The following is a 9967-nucleotide window of genomic DNA, read 5'->3' as shown; positions in this document are numbered from 1 at the left end:
AGTGCATTCATTTCATTGACCAAACATATATTCAACATAACCACACATTGCAACAATCCCATTCATGGCTCCTACAGACATAATTTCCTTAAAGCAGTAAATTGAATGAAAGAATGAATCGGTGCTGAATAGTTCAATGGAAAACTTAAACATTAATTAGAATAACAGATGAAAACAGTCTGTAGGGAGAAATAAAAAACACAGTAAGTCAATGTTTGTCAATAAAAATTAGAAAGCCAGGCTGTTATATAAGTAAAAAAAGTCTCACTATAATTTGCGTCACACGCACATGTCTGCGTCTGCGTGCACTGACAGACAGACAGACAGACAGACAGACAGACAGACAGACAGACAGACAGACAGAATACTTCGCAATGCGCGGCTTTCGCAAAGCAGCAGATATGAGCTATAGTAGATCGGCTGAATGTAAATGCATTGTATAGTGTGATTTCTGTGTTATCTATTGCGTTGGGGGGGGGGGGTCGCCCGGGGACCCCCCAGAAGGACGAGCGTGAACACATTCCGTCTGCGTGCGTGCACTCTCTCTTTCTCCCCCCCCCTCTCTCTCTCTCTCTCTCTCTCTCTCTCTCTCTCTCTCTCTCTCTCTCTCTCTCTCTCATGCGTAAAAGAAAAGCGTCTTTAAACGGCCATTAAACGTTCAAATCGAATCAAACAAATTCCTTATTTCCGGAGGTTATTGAAGTTATATCAATCGATAAAATGTGATGCAACATATGGTTATTTATTGGATTAAAAATAATGGAAGCAATCAAATGGAAAGTTAACTTCGGGAATGCAGCGGGGACACATGAAGGCATGCGTAAAGGGATCCCCAAGGGAACCCCAAGGGGACCCCCCCCCCCAAAGGTCCACAGGGACCCCCACCCGGGTCGGGTAGCAGGGGGGGAAGCACACACATATTAGGAAGGAGGGAAGGCAGAGGTGAACAATTACATTGTGGATGGCTTATTTCTGGCGACGATGGATTATTTAGGCCCAACGGAGTAATATTTCGGCGACGATGGATTCTTTACGTCGTGCCTTACGTCGCGGTAAACGCGACGAGTCACACCCGTCGAAGCGATCCGTCACGGCCGCCCCTCCTGGAATTATTTCGCCGCGACGGAGTAAGATTTCGGCGACGACGGCTTCTTTCCGTCGCGCCTTGCGTCGCCGTCACACTTAGCTATAGCCCCGACGAGAACTTCAAAAGGCACGACGAGATCAAATGTCCCGACGTGTCGCAATAAACGCGACGGAGTCTCGACGAGCGCCCGTACTCCGCGGAGCCATACCGTGCGTCATGGCGCACGGGTGAAACGTCGCCAAAAACAGCCACCCGTCAAAGCGAGCAGGCACCAGTCGAAGCGACCCTGAGGCTCTGTAACTACCTTCAATGCAAATGGTATGGTCCAGGGGGAAGTGGGTGTCAGATATGATACAACAGGTTCTTGGTCCAAGTATTGATTACACTGATTTATTAAAAAATCAGTGTAATGTGTGTATCATATATGATACGTTTGGTGATATAGGGTTAAGTAATGGGACAGTGTGACCACACACTGTCACTGTTTTGACACATGGCCTACCAATGGTGCACAATTGGTAGGTTGTATGGACAAACAGAGACCACAAAAAGCAGAGTTTAAGGTTATTTATTAAAAAATGCAAACAAATAATTCTCTCTCTCACCATGGCTCTTCACTGGATCCTAAAAGAGTCAGGGTGGGGTTCAGGCCATTTATAGGGTTGTCAGGAGACGCACCTGTAATCACCGATCATGCCAATTTGGGCCAAACCATCTTGTCTGAGGACAAGGTTTTGTAAAAGAGGTGTTGAAGAGGAACACTGGTGACAGTATCATAAATCTCCCTAATTATTTGGTTCGTTCTGGTGTTCAGCTTGAAGAAGGTTGCGGGTCTCTAAGGATTATTTTGTGAATGCATTTATTTATTGTTTATTTGTTGTTATATATAATTATTATATAATTAATTAGATTTATTTATTGTATTTAATTTTTATTATAATACTTGAATTGAATTTAAATTGGTTTACATTTGGATTATTTGAGTTATGTTTTTGAATGTCTCTTTATTTTTTATGTTGCAGATGACTGGTCTCCTTTGTTTTGCCACTTAGCCTCCATATTTTGCACCCTTTAAGTTACCCTTAAGCCCTTCAACCATAGCCTCTAGATTGTGTGGTTAATAGCCAAAAATAGGTGATGTACAAGCTCAACACTGCAAAGCACTGATAAAAGGTAGCAATAGAGTTTGTTGCTCAATGTGTTCAGGAATCTTAGTGCAAAGCTGGCTGATTTTATTCCATCTTTGCCCATCATACAAGCATTGCTGTTTGCCAGTTAACACATTGAAAATGTCCCACATTTTTGAGCGGGATGCAGCTATTCTAATGTGTTTTATTGTACATACCAACATGCAACAATAGATTTTGGTGTAAAATGTGTTCTGGAATGTTAATAAACCGGCTGATTTTATCCTATCTTTACCCAACAGACTGAGAGTTTCTATTTCCCATCCAAGGTCCTGCCAAGGTGAGTGAACTATTGCCACAAGTGCTCTTGATGTTTTTGTTAATTAGCAGAAAAGTAATTATATATTGAAAGCATAGAAGGGTTTGTAATAAAACTTTAGAATTTATATCATGAAAAGCACTTCAACCCCATTACTTAGTTGACCCCTATATACTATGTTGATGAGAATCCCCAAGGGCTCTTTACTGGGCCCCTATTTCCCTCTACACCAAATGTATCTGCCGAAAATGGCAGATCTACAAGCTCACAATGCAGCTCAATATGCACATTACACAATATTGAGGTATCTAAAGAGCACAGTAAGTTTGTGACTGGGTTGTTTGCTCTATTTGTCTGGTTTTAAAGCTAGACAGCCTTGTCAGAAGCTTTGGGTATTGTCCCTCCAAGTGGTTAAACCTAAAAAATACCCATTGCAAATCGATACAGCATGTACAGTATGTAGGACATTTATGCTGCTAAGCAGTAAAATTATTTAACAATGTAAAGGTTAACGTAACAATGTGGATACAGTGGAGAGTAGACGATGGCACAGATGTACTGTAGCTGGGCACAGGAAAGCCCATTTCAGTCCAACACTTCACTAGTTTCTGTACCTAGACAAAAGAAACAGAACATTTACCACTGCTTACATCACTGTTTCAACCCATCTACCACCACATATAGATTTTAATCCAGTGGGGAACAGACTTTGTATAATGTCATGCAGAATTAACATTATTACTAATTAATTTAGACAGGTAAATAACCAGGGCCTATGTAGTTAAACCTGACTTGATTAAGAAGGACTCTTGTTTTAATCCGATGCTGGGTCTATACAGAATATCATTCGAGTCCTGCAAGATTTAATATTTGAGCAGTCATTTTTTTTTTTTCTCTATGTGACCTGTAGGTTCCTACCCAATATTAAAGGCTAGGTAACCCACCTTGTTTAAGCTATGGGAAATTCTAAATGAATTCAGAAACATCTGAGATGGTGTGTTTTGAAATAGACTTGTAGATGAATATTGGTTCAGGGTAATTTTTGCTGTGACCCACACGGGTACATTTTGACCTAGTAAGGTAATATGTGAGCTTGATCTGTCATCTCGCCTAAGTATGCACACTGCAGTCAATCTTTGTAACTGTCAGTCATTCATTGACCATTCAGGTTACCAGTGTTGGGATCAACCCTCACAGCCATACTGATATGAGGCAGATCAGGGCATGTAGTCGTAAAATGCAGCCATGGCAAAGACCGTATCTCATCAATACAGTCAAGTCAAGTTGTAAGGACACAACAGATGGCAGAGGGTATACTAATCTACCCTTGTCAATTAAATGCTTGCCTTTGTTTTGGTAGTTGTAATTTTTGAGAATTGGTGCTGGTAGATTTGGGATATAGTGTGATGTTTGATTCAGGAGTAAGCTCCTGTTGACTGCTATATAGTTGGAAGGATAATGTAGTTAACAAAGTATTGTGGTGTGTGTGTGTGCGTGTGCGTGTGCGTGTGTGCGTATGTGTATATATATATATATATATATATATATATATATATATATATATATATATATATATAAATCTCACATTTATTGTAGGAGTTAGAAATCAAGTTAATGTGGGTTGTTTTCTGACGTTAGGGTGTTGGTGGTGGATTTTCCAATGTTATTGGATCTTGTTTAGTCTCTATTGGTTTTGGTTACAGATGGCTTACTTAAGAATGTGGCGCAAGAGGAAAGCAGACATCAATAAGCTCATCCTGTCTGTTAGCGATGATGACCCTGTGGTGACCAGTAGCGATCCTGTGGTGACCAGTAGCAATCCTGTGGCGACCAGTAGCGATCCTCTGGCGACCAGTAGCGATCCAGTTGCGACAAACCGGGACCCAGTGGCGTCAAATGATGACCGTGACCACCCAGAGATTACTCATGATGATGATGGTGTTGATGCTAACGACTATGACTTTGACACAGACATTGAAATGTTTGATTCTGATGTTGAAACATTGAACACCGAACCTGAACCAGATGGAGAAATGCCAAGCCTGGGAGTCGATTTGAGAGACTGGCATACTAAACATGACATCACTCAAAGGGCATTAACTGACTTGTTGCACATTCTTGGGAATCATCGACATGTACTCCCCAACGATGCTCATACTTTACTTAAAACCCCTCAAGTCATTAACAGTCAGTCCAAATGCAGTGGACAGTATGTGTACTATGGGTTGGAGCGGGGCATTTCCCGTGTACTTCTGTCCGATACTGGTGACATTCAACAATTTCAAACCCTTTGTTATGGCATTATATTGTGGAGTTAGTAAACCACAGCCCCTTGATGATTACCTCAAGAACTTTTTGGAGGAGTTTGTGCATCTAAAACAGAATGGCCTTGTATATCAAGACAAACCTTATGCTGTAAATATCCAAACCTTAGTATGTGACGCTCCAGCGAGAGCATTTTAAAAATGCATAAAAGGTCATACTGCATATCACAGTTGTGAGAGGTGTGTACAAATTGACCCTTGGTTCCATTTGTACAGAGTTTTGGGGGTCCTAGAACAGAGCCAATAACCTGTGAAGTAAGAAAGGAAGAGGCCCAATGTATTTCCAATATGGCTGCTGTGCATAGAGCCTATTATGCTCTCTCTCTGATTTCTGCATTCTTTCCAAAATAAAGGTTTAAACCAATATTTCATATTCTCTGCTGTTTGTTTTCTTTTTTGCTCAGGTACACCCAGCTCTCTTGGACAGGACAGGTCCACTACTCGTGAGTATTGCATTCACTGAATACCAAATCAGCATTCACATCACTAGCACGATATTAGTTATAACTGACTGATGTTTCTTGTTTGGACTCATGCAGGTTCTCCCAGGACTGTTGGCAGGGACAGATCAAGTCAGGAGGAAAGGTCCACTACTCGTGAGTATTGCATCCACTGAATACAAACTACTAGCACTACATGAATTGATCATGAGTGAGTAATGTTTCTGGTTTGGATTGTTCAGGTTCTCCCAGGACTGTTGGCAGGGACAGATCAAGTCAAGGACACAGGTCAACTACTCGTGAGTATTGCATTCACTGAATACCAAATCAATATTCACATCACTAGCACAAAATTGGTTATGACAGACTGATGTTTCTTGTTTGGACTCATCAGGTTCTCCCAGGACTGTTGGCAGGGACAGATCAAGTCATGGGAACCGGTCAACTACTCGTGAGTATTGCATTCACTGAATACAAACTACTAGCACTGCATGAATTGATCATGACTGACTAGTGTTTCTGGTTTGGCTTGTTCAGGTTCACCCAGGACTGTTGGCAGGGGAAGATCAAGTCATGGGAACCGGTCAACCAATCGTGAGTCATTTACTGAATAACAAATGAGTACACAGATCACTAGCACTATAGGTTTTGACTGACTGTCTCTGGTTTGAATTTCTCAGGTTCACCAAGGTCCCCTGGACATCATAGGTCAACCACCCGTAAGTGTTCTTATTCAATGTCTGAAATTGGCAAGCAGAACACGGTTTGCACTAGCACTGCTGATTATGTTTGATTGATGGATGTTTTGGTCTTGTTAGCTCAGGTCTATCCAGGTCCACGGGCCACAGATCCAATAGCCGTATGTATTGACATTCACTGAATACCAAATCAGCATTCGTATCAATAGCAGTATATGGCTCATGACTGACAGTCTGTTTTGTTTTTTTCAGGTTCTTCAAGGTCCAATAGCCGAAACAGGTCAAATAGTCGTAAGTATTTCCATTCCTTGCATATAAAATCATCATGCAGTCAGATCACAGAGCCCTACTGATCATGATTTACTTTTTCTGGTGTTCATTACTCAGATCCACACAGTTCCCCAGTGGTGGAGGGCTGGTCCATTAGTGAGTATTAATCATGTTTTTGGTTTCCAGTCAATGTAGAACATGCAAAAATTATGATTAAATGTCATGGCTATACCTTTATTTTTGCTTAGGTGATTCATCTACTCCTGCACGGCCATCAGGTTCCAGAATGCCCACATTTCCTATGCTTCCAGAGAGTAAGTATAAGAACATGCCCATGTCATACCAAAACCAATTACAAAGGCTTTGTAAAACACTGGGTTTAGGTTATTCTGTTGAATCAAATGTTGAGTAACTATTTGAATCTTCTCAGATTCTTCTGGGATCGCTATAGCCCGTTTCTCCAAGCAGAAATGCATTGCTGTTATGATAGTTTTGCACTTATAGTAAGTAATTCAACTTTATCTTTCTCTTTAATGCCAGAGTTCCAGAAGGTGGTCCTCACCAAGCTGGTGACTATCCAGGACACGGTTGACAAGCTGCAGAGAACCGATCCATCAAATGCTTTAAGCCAGATCACAAGACTGGATTCCTTGGACGAGTTTAATGAAAAGGAGGCTTCTCTGGCTGACAGCGAGAATTGGGAGACATTGGTAAGATGTTTTGAGTCACTAATGAAGTCCAACTCAGCAAATTGCAAAGCAACAAAGACAACAAAGCTACAAGCATGCTGCTGTGTCTGTTGCGTAATGCTCAGATTAACTCTGTTAAATCCTAGCAAAAAATAAATAAATGTGAGCATTGTTAAATTAACACCATTGTTGTGCTCAATGGACAAAAATGTACCCAGACCTAAAAATCTATAAGGTAAAGAATCATGTAATGCATTAAAATCACTGGTGTACAAACGGCTAATCTTTTTTTATCAAATCAACACGTTAATATATAAATCTTAAAAGCCTATATAATCCGTAGTAGGATGGATAAGTACAGCTCTATACATTTTAGAACTGTAGATTTGGTGGCATGATCATATCGCTTGACTGTACAGTGACAGTACAGCCATCAACAAAGACCACTCTGAAAACAAGATGCTTATTGAAACATAAACAAACCAGTGTCATAACCAGTTACATTTTCAAAAAAATTTCAAAATAGAATGTGTCTAATTTTTGGAGGGCCTATTAATGAGTTTGTGAATGTTAAACATATTTTGGCTAATCACTTCATTTAACTTCAGGAAGAATAAGCAATATAACGTAATGATCCCAATCCCTGCTTGTGCTCACAGCTCATGCCTGCATTCTTAATAAAATAAATGCTTTTATTTATAGGTTTGTAGACTGTCAAAAGTGGGGGGGGAAGATGTGAAGGACTGCACTTACAAAGTACTCGACAGGTAATTAGTAATTACAAGTAATTATTTACAATAATTTATCTCTATACATTGGAGCACAACAGTTGATCATGGTATTTGCTTATTGGTTCACTTTTGGTTTTGCAATTCTCTCAGTGACTTGAAATTTCCCCTGTGCAGTATTTGTCAAAAAGGAGTTTGTATATCTTGTATGTAATCAATTTCTCTGGGATTAGGCTCTTCACCAATCAACTGGCCAAATTCAATCTGAAGGGGAAGGGGAACAAAAAGGGGTCTAGAAGGCACCATGATATTTTCAGGAGTGAAAGGTAAGCTTAATAATGTTATGGAATGTTGATTAATATTATACTTGATGCAATGTAACTTGATTTATATCTAATCCATATAAAGAAATGTGAGTGGCAACTGCATTTATTTATTTTACATGTGTTTTCTTGTTTGTTTTTTGTTTTTATTGTAGCGGCTGTCATCAAATGGGAGCCTACCTCAACGGAGTCTCAGGTCCGATTGGCAACAGCGGACCACCTGAAGCATGCCCCTGGGAGAGTGGGGGGAGGCGGGTACAATGCCATATAATGTGGATATAGCTTGTAGTGTAACGAGTAGTGGACCTTTCTTTTGGCGGGGGGAATTCTCGGGCGGATAAGGTTGCATTGGTTTAATTAGAAAATACATTTTACATTTTAGGATTTATTCAAAAATAGCAGATGTACAAGCTTGCAGCACGTCACTTCGTGTCGCACTGCAAGCGTGTATATCTGCTAGCCTATTTTTCAACATTTTATAAAAACTTTGAATGTATCTTATTGGGTATATATTTTTGGTCTGCCACACCTGCTCGCAAGTACTATACAACTCAGGGTTTGCACATTTCTGACTTCCTCAGAAGTAAATAATACGTGCCTGTGTGAGTGTTTTTTGAAGGCATCTCGTATGTTCCTGCACACACGTGTGTGCGTGTTTTCTGTTTTCTTGTTTCCTTTCCTCAATGCTTTGTTCTACTGAACCAAGTCCTGAAGTTTTCTAAATTAATCATACTGATTGTATCAAGACACTATGTGAAAAGCTTAATCACTTCTGTACCTGCATTGCAGCTTAAATTATCCATCTGTTTCGGCATCAGCTAATATGGAAGGTGAATAATAAGCTATTGGTCCCACACACGTCGCTGTGCCTGTGTTACAGTTTTTCTATTACAATATTCAGAGTTCAAACAAACAGTCTTGATAATACAAAAAACAGCATATGCTGTACCTAACCCTCTAAAAATGTCTTGGTCTGCTTGTATATCTGTTTACATTTTTCATTCGATGTTCAAGGTATCAGACCTGTCTGTATTTGCTCACCTGATGTGAAAAGTGCAGTGTCCCTGTAAGGGACCAGAGTTGGTCGGCAAGAGAGACACCAGGACAAGTGTGTAGTTTCTTTAAAATGTCTTTTTTTTAATCTTTTCTTTTTCCCATAAAAACAAGACATTCATTTTGGCCCAAACAAATGCAGACAATACACTGAACTTGACATCAAGACTCAACTAACTCAAATGAGACATGAGGGGAACATATATAGTGGGTGATCAGACCACTCTTGACACAAAGGGGAAGACAAAGAACAACATTTAAACAGACTACAAATAGCTACAACATAATCCACTACAGCACTAACTCATCATATTAAATAAAGAAATTACATACAACTGAAATGCCAATACATTTTCATACGTGTAGTAATACATTCAAACTTATAATAAATCCCTGCCCCTCCCCTTATGCACAGGGGACATGGTGCAGTCCAATTACTAATCAGCTCCTTATAAGCACCTGTGAAGCAGCTAGGCCTTCCCATGGCCAGCAATCTAAACTTCAACAGAACTGATAACTCAACAAAGCAAAATAAACTTAAATACCAATTAAATTACTCCTGATAAAACAACTTGACCCAAACAAAAGAACTTAATGGATGTACCCTCCAGTCAGTAACTTTATCATCAAACTTGCAATAAACAGTATGTCCTTTAACCGGTTGTGTGTAGTCCTTTATGCATGTAGTTTGCTGAAAATAAATATAAACTGAATTAATAAACCGAAAAGACAAGTGTCCACCATGTTTTACCAACTTTGTGTGTCAGCTGGTGTGGCCATCACATGTGGCCATCACAGTCCCCTTGTTTTTAAGACCATGCTACATGGGTGGCATCACATGGTATACAAACCTTAGTGTAAATTCACCACTTGACCTAGCTCTGGTTCAGAGCGTTAGTGAGTTCCCTC

At 40.1% G+C, this 9967-nt stretch overlaps 1 protein-coding gene and 1 long non-coding RNA gene across 2 annotated transcripts in view; both read left to right on the top strand.

The window, feature by feature from the left end:
* Positions 1 to 9967, top strand: part of LOC311051725 (uncharacterized protein) — a 76133-nt gene that overhangs the window by 30104 nt on the left and 36062 nt on the right. The gene's annotated exons all lie outside the window — the stretch shown is intronic.
* Positions 6858 to 8260, top strand: LOC311051740. Its single transcript, XR_014601418.1, has 4 exons — positions 6858 to 6975; positions 7657 to 7721; positions 7916 to 8008; positions 8161 to 8260. It is a non-coding gene; the product is annotated as an uncharacterized lncRNA (long non-coding RNA).

This window comes from Gymnoscopelus microlampas (assembly GCF_963454915.1).
Source record: "Gymnoscopelus microlampas genome assembly, chromosome: 9".
NCBI lineage: Eukaryota > Metazoa > Chordata > Actinopteri > Myctophiformes > Myctophidae > Gymnoscopelus > Gymnoscopelus microlampas.
The sequence above is the reverse complement of the archived record's forward strand: the minus strand, read 5'-3'. Positions and strand labels throughout refer to the sequence as shown.